Genomic DNA, 12542 nt, shown 5'->3' with positions numbered 1-12542 from the left:
TATGTGTGTATAATTATAATATAAAAGTATTATATGTAAACAATTCATTTATAGCATCAGAACTGTACCAGTACCTCTTCCAGGTTAATTTTGGTGCTAAAATGGAAATGGCCAAGGTGAAAGCCCTTAAGAATACTAAATAATCGGAAAACACAAGTTTCACAGTTCACTGTTGTGTTTAAGATTATGAAGGTTTGGGTTTATGGGTGTGAACATTATTCCTGTATTTTTTTAAATTAATTTTCATGACATTTAAATCCCCCCCAAAAAATAATTCTTTCTTTTCTTTTTCCTATTTATTATTATTTAAGTCTGAAATCAGTTTAAATTACTTAATTATGATAATGAAAATTGGGGGGGAAATGCTTCAAGGTTACATGTTTTTTCCTTTGCTAAGCTGATTGAGTATTTTATCCTCACCTTTTTTTCTAGTACATATTATAATTTTTAAAATTTTACTTGAAAAGTTTGTTCTCAACTCCCATTCATTTCAGTGGAGCTGGTGCAGGGAAAACTTGTTGCTAATGAAATACTGTAGAAACAGCCTGAACAATTGATATAAATTTTGCATTTAGGCTACCTTATAATAATGTATTTTGAAGTTAAAAAAAACATATATTCAGATATTTCTAGTGTGAAAGAAATTCCTATGGCAAAATAATTGGGCCAGATCAGTAAAAAATGATCAGGAGAGAGAATTCTTGAATTCTAGTAATTTAACATTCTTGTACGTACTGTACAATGACTGATAATGTTAATCATAATCCAAACACTATCAGCAAAGTTTATAAAAGTGAGAAAGTATGACCTGTCCAGCCAGGATTTATGTTTTTTGGTCTTTCCCAATTGTTTGCTGTCCAGATTTTAAAAGGCTTGGAATTATGGGAATGGTAAAAATAAATAAATTAAGGGAGATTAGAGGATTGAGGAAAGCTATTCTAAGTCTATCTCATGTGTTTCAATTTTGTCAGAGGCTTAAACTTATTTAAAGCCTTGTTGCTGGTCCAGTCTTCCTTCATCATCAATTGCATCTCTATAGCAAATTCTGCCCTTAGAGACAAAAAGCTGTTGAAAACATGGTGGGTGGGTAGGTGGAGAGGATTGCCTGCCAGTGACATGATAGCTCATAATTTCCATTTGGAAATGCTTCTGTAAATCTGAACAGGTTTATATTCTTTCTTGCACAGCTTCATGTTTAAAAATATTTTAGTCACAATGCACTGGAGTTTAGAAGGGGGTTGTAAATGACTTAAATCTTTGTTTTTATGCTGGGTAAACAAATCCAATCCCTGGATCTTTATCTAAACTTCTATTTTCTAAGCTTGTGACAAAGCTTCAGACATTCAGCATAATTATGATGACTAAAACACTTTTTAAGAAGGCTTGCTGATCCTGCATTGCAGGTGATACGAAGCAATTTTAGGGTGTACTCTACATGAATTGGCTGTAACTATCTGCCTTTTTCAAACTGCTATCTCCTCTGCTGGTCCTTACTAAATTGGGTATGATTTGAATAAATCAAGTCATAGGATGATACAATCTTTTCTGCTGCTTGAATCAATGCCTTTTGATTCAAATTTGTTAGGAGCTTAAAGTATCATGTATTAGATATATGGTCTGGCAAAAAACCCTTCATTTAAAATGTAGTGAATTGAATTATAATATTTCATTTGGAGGCACCCAACTAAAATTCAATCCAGAATGGCAATACAGAATATTGAATGTTCTAGACATTTTTCATTTATGTGTAATTCTCCCTTGAAACTTTGTAAAGATGTTATATTAATCCTGCATTGCGGTAGTATAGCACAAAGTGACTTACTTCTGGTTTGTTTGGAAAGAACAGTATTCTGTATAGAGATTTAATTATAATTGTTCAACGGTGGCTGTAGCAAATACTGATTCTCCATTTTGTCAAAGCAATAAATAACATTTCAGGGCAATTATTTAAAACTGCAGGTGAGTATCCATCTGTCCTGTTATCTTTCCTGTTTAAATCTTTTTAAGCTATTTGAACTTTTTAATGCATAAAAATTGCCCGTTTTTATATTGTTCTGAAGAGAGCCAGGCCAAAAGTGAGAAGTAAAAAAGGATGTTTCAAGATGATAATATATATTCTTTAGAGTCTGCAGACTTGCTGAATGAGATTTTACCATGTTCATAATTTCTGTGCTGAAAGGTATTCTGCAATACAAACCTTCCGGTGATGCTATAGGTTTTCTAATAAATTTGTCACCTGCCATAACTTGTTTCTATTTGTCAGTAACATATATTGTACTCATCTTAATTTTGAATTCATTCAAAGGTTTAGAATTTTAAAGCACTTAATTAACTAAAGATTCCATTGTCTACTTCATAATTCACCCAATGTACTAGCTACTATTTATTCTACCAGGGGATACATTGGGATGCTTGTCTTAGCAGTATGATGGAGTCATCTTATATACGTAGACATTGGAAAGGAAAATAGCGTCTGCTTATTGTAAAAGCATTCTTGCTACTCATTATTAAGAAGCAACTTTTTGGGAAATGCTATTATTGTCAGAGAAACTCAAAATCTTGCTTAGACCACCACTGTACTTTCTTTTTCTGGGCTTCCTGTTTCCAATTGAATCCTAAGCGTAGTTCAAATGTTAATAATGTCATTTCCAATTTGCTCTTTGAATATGTGTTCAGTGCCTATGTTTAGTTGATCCAGTACCTGATACTGCTTGGGATATATAATTTTGGGAAGAATGAGATAATATTGATTGAAACAAATAATGACACTAAGCCAAACATTTCTTAACACTGTTTCTGCTTTAACTTTATACTGTAACTATATAAAGGTATTGTTTCCTATAAAAGTATGAAAAGCTCTGAGGTATTCAGTCAAGAAACTTACCTAGTTTAGTTTCCCACGGTGGTCAATCAATTGTATAAAAGTCACTGGCAGGTATAAAACAACAAAGGTTGATCATTATCTATTGTGCTGAAGTGCTGCCTCTCTCAATGTAGTTTTTATCAGACACTATGACTATTAGAATATTCTAAACAGTACAGGTTAAACTCGAAAAAATAGAATATCGTGCAAAAATTCATTTATTTCAGTAATGCAATTTAAAAGATGAAACTAATATATGAGATAAGACTCATTATATGCAAAGCAAGATAGTTCAAGCCATGATTTGTCATAATTGTGATGATTATGGCGTGCAGCTCATGAAAACCCCAAATCCACCATCTCAGAAAATTAGAATATTACATGCAATCAATAAAACAAGGATTGTACATAGAACAATATCGGACCTCTGAAAAGTATAAGCATGTATTCAGTACTTAGTTTGGGCCCCTTTTGCAGCAATTACTGCCTCAATGCGGTGTGGCATGGAAGCTATCAGCCTGTGGCACTGCTGAGGTGTTATGGAAGACCAGGATGGTTCAATAGCGGCCTCCAGCTCTTCTGAAATGAATGAACTTTTGCACGATATTCTAATTTTTCGAATTCACCTGTATATTGAACGTAACAATATACTTGGCTTCTTAATGCAATCATAGCACTAGAATGCAGAAATGAATGCAAAACCCCAGTCTCTTCCAGAATTTAAATACTTATTTCCTAGTGTTAAGGCTAATGAAGGCTTATGCAAAAAGTCCAAAGCACCCGAAAACTACAAGTTGTCCCTAGGTATCATAATGCTTAAGTGAAAATTGATTTTTCTTATAAATCTGCACCTTACAGTTCTAGGTTTCTTGTTCAATGTCCGTTTTGGATTTTACCTTTTCAAATAGGCGTCCTTCAATGATTTGCTTACATCACTACTTATTTCTAAATTCATGTAGAAGCTGGATGGGTCCATTTACATGTAGAACTATGGTAGCATAGTCAGTGATCCAAGTCTCAACATATGAATTAGGAAATTTTACATTTATGTTGTAGCATCTACTTAATTACTCAGTCTACATATTCCTTAGACATTGCTTTTTTTGCAGAAGCTATTCCACTTCCTTTTCAGCAGGTCTTGTGTATTGTACCAATAAAAGAGAATATAAATAGCTCAGAGTTAAACTATGGAGTCATTGGCACTCTGTGAGCATGGTTGTTTGTTAGTAGTCATTTCATTGACTATTACTAACACTGATAATAGCTAGTCTGGTAATGAAACATCTCAAGCAAACAACCAAGCTCAGCAAGCATCAAGGATTCCACTCATATATTGTCTTTTTCCAGCAACTTATGTAGAACAGGCTGGAATACTTTTAAGGACAAGATATTTTTCAAAACATGTATCTTTTTATAAGATATGCAGATCTCTTGTGTCTATGAATAACAGTAAACCCTATGCACCTTGATTTAAAAATAAATGTTATTAAATTCAGGATAAATAGGGTAAATTGACTGAAAGGGCAAGAATAAGTCCTTAAAATCCCAGCTATTAACCTAGAGGAAGGGAGAAGATGCTCCCAAAAAGATATTGAAGACTTTTGAAAATGAATGGTATAACCAGTCTGTTCATGTGAGCTTTTTAAGAAGTCTATGCATTTTGAAAGATGACAGGGGGATCATTTTTAATAGTTCTTGTAACAGACATAAATAAAATAATATAGTAACTCTGGACTGAGAGTCTAACTGAGCTGCAAAGCTGGGTCCACAAAATTGCAATGACCTTGGTGGCCACACGATGTCTCTCAGGTGCAGAAATAGAAAAAAAAATACATATACATTTTGGTGGCTATCATAAATAGGTAGATCTGCTGAAAGATGAAATTATAATAAATAATAACAGATGGACGGTTAATTTGGTTTGTTGGCAGATCTGTTAGTTTATTTTTAAGACTTGTGGGCTTTTTTTTTTTCAGAAGAGCTCTAGAGCAGCATGCAAATAAAAACAGAGAAATAAAACACTCAAAAGAAAAGCCTAGTTTTATATTTAAAATCAAATATAAAATCCTCAAGTATTAATAAGTGGCCCTGCTGTATTTCAATGCAACTTAGACGGAATGCCATTACCAAGGAAACCTGAAGGTCATATCTACAAGCAGCAGAACCTTCCGAATAGATGTCAACCCACATATTGGTTAATAGTAAGATCACTCCCCTTTTAATTACTTGGAAGCTAAAACCTTGAAGGCTTTATAAATTTGACATGACCCCTGTAGCTCAGTAGAATCTAAACATTATAGGGCTTGAAACTGCAATTGCATTTATGGGAACTGTAGTCCAGTGTACCTGGAAGATTCCAGCCTGTGGAAAGCCATTTCTACGACGTTTCAAGAACTCAGCAAAAGTAAATATGCTTCTTTTAAATTCCAGTCTGGTGTTGGCCTTTGCAAAAGTCTCTACTATTAGGACTTAGGAAATGTAATTGCACAGGAAGTCAAGATAACTACCCACAGAGACAAAAAATGTCAAGTGAGGGTTACAGGAAAGACTGGCTTGATACTAAAACCACCAAGTCTGCCTTTAGTCACTTTCTTAAAATGAAAGGCAGGAAGTGGAGCCTTACAAACCAAAAGTTGCAATGTATCTCCTTAACAGCTATGTAATTATGTGAAGGTGTGATTGTGAAAAGAGTGTAACACACAAACGAAAGCAGCTTCAAATTTTTGCTCTGCATGTGAATTTGTTTATTTAAAACATTTATATAAGTTCCCCATCTAAGGTCAAATTCTGAGTAGCTCCTAATCATTTAAAACAACATCAGTAAAATCAACGGAACATAAATCTATTAAAGTCCCTTTCGGGAGATGGGGCGGTCTATAAATACGAATAATAAAATAAAGCCATAAACATTAATAATTTGACACCAAAATGAAACTTCCAACATTCTTATGAAATCTCTGATCCACTTCACCATATTCTAGTGCAGGGTGTCAAACTCACGTCACGGCAGCATCATGTGACGTGTCGGGATTCCCCCCCCCCCCTTCGCTAAAGCAGGCATGGCCAGCACATGACACATCCGGCCCATGGGCCAGGAGTTTGACAACCCTGTTCTAGTGATTGGAGGAAAAAGCCAGGTCTTCAAAGTGCTTTTCAAAAGGCTAAAAAGATGGAGACCTGCTAGACTTCATCAAGGGGAAGGGAGTTCCACAGGCCGGGGCTGCCGCAGAAAAGGCCTGCTTTATAGATCTCATGAGGTGGCAATGTTTAAGGGAAAGGACTAGGAGTGTGCCCGTTCTTTCTGATCTGATAGGAAGGGTAGATGTGCCTAGGGAGAGGCAGTGATGAGAGAGAAATTGAGGATTTACAAATGCAGTTCATCTCTATGCAAGTAATTACAGCTCACTTTGGCTAAGAGGACATCTAAGGAGCATTTGCTTTGCTACCGTGAGGGGAGCAAGGGACAACTGACTTTTATTGGGAATTAAAACTGATCTCCACATTGCTGCTGCCTAATAAGTTTAACAATGGATTCTATTACAAATCTCTGTAATTAACTCTTGTTTATAGCGTAGTCATCCAATCTGCCACTGAATATAATGCACCACTAGCCTGCCTTCTATTCTTTCCACCTGTCTTACACTGTTGCAATGAAAGCAATCATTAGGAGTGCAAGATTGTTTTATTCCTGCCATTGCAGTCCCACCCCACAAATTGCAATGGAGGGAGGGAAGGTCTAATTCCTCCAGACATATTATAAACCATTGAAGACTGGACTGTTATATTTAGTGTATCACCAAATAACCGCTATTTGTTTCCAAATTTCCATTATCAGAGTTATTTTTAACATGTTTCATTTTGTGTTGAAATCTCCTTCTAGAGTAGGGGAGGAGTGAAAAAACTGGTCAGTTTGGACAGAATAAAATGTTTCTTCATCTTGGCAAAATCAGGTATGTGCATACTGACGTAGGGAGACTCTTTTGATCTTTAACCATTAAAACCAGTACCTTAAGACAGCAAATTGCCAACAAGCAAAATGTATCTTTTAGCCCTTAAGAGCCTAGCTGCTTCATTTTAAACTAACCTAGTTTGGAGTAGTGGTTAAGATACTTGCCTAAAAGCCAAGAGACACATGTTCTGGTCCTGCCTTAGGATGAAGGATGGCTGGATGACCTGGTTTAGTCAGTCTGTCTCAGCCCAAATCACCTCACAGGGTTGTTATTGGAGGGAAAATAGGAGGCAGAAGTTCCAATGTTGCTTTTGTGATGTCCACCTGGGGAACTAGGACCACAAAGGGGTACAAAAGATTCTTAGGGACCAATCTGAGTATCAATCTGTTCAGTTTTTTGATGATCCTCTAAACCAGGGGTGTCAAACTCAAGGCCCAGGGACTGGATCCGGCCTGTGGGGTGCTTGGATCTGACATGTGAGGTTGCCCTGGAAACAGTGAAGGACCAGCCTGCAGTGTCTCTGCCAGTGAAAAAAGAGCTCAGGAGGACTGTGTGCCCCCCCCCCCCCCAAGCTCCATTTTCACTGGCAAAGGGTTGCAGGAGGCCATCACCGACGAAAATGGTGCCTGGGAGTTTTTGCTGGCAGAGCAATCAGACCAACACATGTGCCCCTGACACTAGCTGGCCACGCCCACCCTGGCCACACCCACCCTAGCCCCCCAAGGTTAACCACAGTCCACAATGGAATCAAGTTTGACACCCCTGCTCTAAACAGTTCACAACTAAGTCAATGTGCAAACAGCAGGAAGAGTAGAACTGTCAATAAGAGAAATGGCAATTTATAATGTTATTTATTTAATCTAAGCTCCCCTATTCCCAACTCCGATTGCAAAGTAATAAAGATAAGACTGCAGGGGAGCTAACTCTGGGCCAGCTAAGCACTAGGGGATGTAAGCAAACAAAACAATTGTCTGAAATGGGTCTTATTTGTCTAGTTCCCATAGAAACTAAAGCTGCACCCTCTGGCTTTTCTGTTTCTTGCAGATGATTAAAAAGTAAAAAATCTAGCTCTTGTTCCTGACAGCTATGAGTCAGTCAAAAGAGAATTAGTTGGCATTCCCACTGCATCTGCTCCATACTATTCCTGCTATGCAGTTGAAAAGATGCAGCCACACAATTGGGTGTGTGCTTCAAAATGTCTGTTTTCTATTATGAAGCTAGTCAGCTACCAGCTAAGGCCACGTCCGATCAGACAGCAGAACTGAAAGTTACAGATGGGAAGCAAAGACAAGTTAGGACTGGTTGGCTAGAAAAAAAAAACATAACCACAGGAAGGCTGTAACTTCTGGTTCAGAAAGCAGAAGCTGATTTGCTGAAATGAGGCTAGAAGAGAAAATGCACCCAAATGCAATTATTTTCTGTTGTATGAAATTTTTTTGGAGAAAAGGGCATCCACAAAAGATGTTCTGCTCTGGATCCCCCAAGAAGTGCAGGTACCAATAGAGTCTGTTTGTTACACAGCTACTGTGACAGGCAGCCCCCCCCCCCCCCCCAATGGTGTCAGTGAAGCTCTACCCCTAATTTTCCTTGAAGGGAGTCATCCATAGTCAGGGCAATCCTGTCCCACAAACTAGATCCAACAATCACCAGCCCCGATTCGTAAGGCAAGAAGAAAGTGTGAAGTCCACAAACAAGCTTCAGAGTTCACAAAGCCAGGTCCAAAGTCCACAAGACAAAACCCGAAGCCCACAAAGCAGGGTTTACAAAAGCCATAGAAGTGTTTGCCGAAGCAAATGGCTGTTGCCAACAAATGCACCTTCCCACAGCGCCTGGCTAAACCATCCCAGCCAAATGTTCCTTGTGAGGAAGGGAGGGGCTTTCTCCTTACCTGAAAGCTGCTCATGTTTGCAACCCTTACACATTTTTGCTCCATCTAAAACCTAGGGAGGCAAAAGTAGGCTTTCTGTCAAGGCTTTTCCTGAGCATCTTCCTGACTTTTTCATGGAAATTTCCTGGGAATTCAGAGGATCTGCTTCAGCAGCTGAGTTCAGACCAGAGACTTAACCAAAACCATGCAGAGCTCTGATTTGGCCTTCACTGCTCCTGCCTCATTTACTATCAATGTGGTAATACGGGAAACAGACCTAAATAAATGAGCATCTCTACTTGTTGACAAGAAAAGAGACACCCAATCCAGCTTTGTTTAATACAATGCAGTTCATGCTAATGACCTTGATGAATGATCTGTTCCCATTGTGAGGCCTTGTGTTTTGGAGATTAATTTGGTCTCTGTAAATGGTGTGAACAGCTCTCAGTTCTACAAATCATTTTGGCATATAAATTACTTCCACCTAGGGAGCCTGTATAGTTTTTTGAGTTCCCGTTAATTTTAATTTACTTGTGATTAATTTTACAAGTGAACTAAAGCATTATTCAATTCAATCTAGTAAAAAGGGCAAATACAATGGGTTGCGGTTATTTTATTTTTATTTTTTTGGAGCATAGCAAGGAGACTTTTTGAGTAGTGTATGCTGAATATCCCATATCTCAGATATAAGTGAAATTAAGATTTGTGTATGTTCTGAAACACTATAAACTAGGCAAAAATTATATTTTCATTCCAGATTAAACTGATTTCCAGGTTATGTTATGTTTCTTGTGGGGAAAAAATGATGATCTTCAGAGATTAATATTTGTTGCTTAATATTTGTTTCTTGACTATATCTGCCTGTATTTTCTATTCCTAGAGCCTATTTCTTCATTTTAGTGATCCCTACATTCTGTTCCATAATTATTTGTTCATAATTCTTACTGCCTTCTGAAGTTCAGTTTTTTTATAATAATAGTTTTATTAAACAATTATTCAGAGAAAATTAATACAAGGTATAACAAAGAAAAAAAGGAAAAGTCCAAAGAGAGGAGAGAAGAGGAAGTATAAACAACTTTAAACATGTCCACCATATCTTAAAATACAACAAAGTTTTTTTCATTCCATATCTCACCATATTGTTTATAAATCTTTAAAACCTCATCAATCCTAATCAGCAAAGATCCATTAAGGGATGTCTCCTTTTCTATCATTAAAGAAGTCTCCCAAACATTATCTTTCAACTCTAATCAGTAAAAATCCAATAAAAGTTTACTGAACAACATAACTGTTTTAACCCTAATTAGATAAATTTAGAAGACAAAAAAAATCTTTTTTAAATCCAATTTAGAAAAGTAATCCAAGACATTCTTCTAGTGCATTATTTGTATGTTCTTTTAGTTACCAAACATTCACTGGTTTCATTTGTATATCCAACATTTCATCTTTTTCCACATCATTCTTTTAGGCTGTCATTTTTAAACCCACATTTGAGTTAACTTCAGTCTTGTTCAGTAATACTTGTTCCTCTTCCATAGCATTATCAATAATGGCAGAGACTTTTAAAATTAACTTTCTGGGCCCATTGTTTACAAATATCTCTCAATCATCCATCCATAAAAGATTTCACTTTATTCTGTATTATCGGTTCACATTTAAGTGTACCCCCCCTCCAATTATAGTCTTTATTTGCTTCTGTTAGCATGTTGTCTTGCCTCTGAATGCAAAAACATGAATAACACATATTTTTTTAAAAATCTAACATTTAATTTCAGAATTTTATTACATTCAATTTGCACCCTTAATCTGTTTTTAATTTTATGAAATCAACGCTCTAGTTACTCTTTTGCTGTTAATTCTTTAAAAAAACCTTTAAACTTGTAGTTAAAATTTATTTCACAAAGGATGGACTGAAACTCACCCAGTGAATGCCATAAAGTTTGCCGAAGGATCTCATTATTTAAAGAGCAATAAAAAAATTAATTCCAAAATGATTAAGGAAGGAGGATTGGCTGAACCTCATGTTCTTAAATATTACATTTTGCCTATCAGCTTCAAATGAGGACGTGGTGAACTGAAGATGTTCCTAAAAAAGTAGAGAGGACATTTCAGCTGAAATTGCTGGTCGAAGAAAATAGAGATTGTGAGACTACCCCCACGTACTCCAGTGAGTGACTCCTCATTCATAAATGGCAGGAACTGATGTTTTTGCAATTTGTTTGTAAGTTGAGCAGTTGGGGAATTGGAGATTCCATCAAAACCCAACTCACCCTCTTCATCAAAATTAATATACATATTTGTTGAACAAATAAATATTCAAGAGGAAAAGAGAAATCTAAATTGATTCAATGGATTCAGCTCTTAGTAAGGAACACACTTCACTTGCATTAAAACAATTTGTCCATACTAAAGTGGGAGACATTTTTTCAATCTGCTCTTCCAGGGATCCCAGACAGAAAACCAAAATCATGAATATGAATATTACCTTCATTATAAGGTTACAGTCATAGTCATGCAAGTCTGTATCGTCGTCTCCCTTCTCTGCCTTTACGTTCCAGAAAACTAGGGAGGAACAATTCTAATACCTTACTCAGATTATATTCTTGCTTTGGGCTCAGATTTCATTTTATCAGATTGGCCCAAACCCTGCTGGCCAGGTTTCACTTAAGACTCAGCTATTTGTCTAGCCATGAAGATCATGAACCTAGCACTATTTCTCTTTCTTTAATCTTGTTTACAGTTATTTATATTATTTTCCTTTTAAATTCTGTTTGCCACCCAGAGTTGTTTTGATGAGAGGGCTATATAAATCAATGTTGACATTCAATACCATTGGATTGGAGGGTCCATGCAGTTTTCCAATGTTGTGCTATTGAATAGTTGATTCTTGACTACAATCCTGTTGTAGGGTTGAAAACGTAGTGTCTTTGGAGGTTCTCAATCATCCAGGTCATGGTTATCTCCCAAAGGTGCTTTTTCAACAGGCAACTAGACTTCCTGGTTTTCCTTTGAAGACATTTCACTTTCCATCCAAGAAGCTTCTTCCGCTCTGACTGGATGGAGGGGAATAGAAGGATTTATACTCCTTGCAGACAGCTGGTCATTTGCATTCTTTTAGCAAGTCATTAAAGCCACCTGGAGGTTTATCTGTGTCATCAGGGTCACCTGAGTGGTGCAAATGAAAAAGCACCTTTCAAAAAGCACCTTCGGGGTTAAAAACTTAGATTGCTGCTGCAACATAAGATGCAGTGACCCTTATTAGAATTTTTTCTCTGTGAGACAATATTGGGTAAAAGTACTAGAGGAATTAATGAAGTATCTCGTCAGAGGCAACCCTTAAGTTCCAGAAACTACTATAGCTTTCAGGAGCCACTAAAAGTCAATATCTAGGTATTTTTCTTGATTGGATGCCCAGGTTTTGGTACCTGAGGCACGTTCTCTTGGATTAAAATAATGGGCAAAAATCATGACTCCTGTGTATCTTCTTGATTTGTTCCAAGAACAATATTCATTCCTCCAGTTAGCAGATGTGGAGATCCTGAGATTCCATTATTGTTGTCTCTATTGGAGTAGTACCATTGCATTGATGTATCAATGTTCCCTTATGATGTAGGGCAGATCTAAAATAATGATTTTATGAAACCTCCATTTTTAGAAGCAGTATACAGTATCTCATGAGGAGGTACCCATTGCCTTTAAGGTGGATGGGTGAGCATCTGATGTGGCACTGCAAAAAAACATTCTGCTCTGATGTAGCTTTTCCAAATCTAGATGCATTCAGTTGTATGGACTTCAGTTGTCAGAATTAACCTGCCGGTATGATCATGAAAGAGAATCCTTAAGAGTTGAACATTACACATCT

The sequence above is a fragment of the Natrix helvetica genome, assembly GCF_964273705.1.
Source record: "Natrix helvetica genome assembly, chromosome: 1".
Taxonomy (NCBI): domain Eukaryota; kingdom Metazoa; phylum Chordata; class Lepidosauria; order Squamata; family Natricidae; genus Natrix; species Natrix helvetica.
This window is presented reverse-complemented; position numbering follows the sequence as displayed.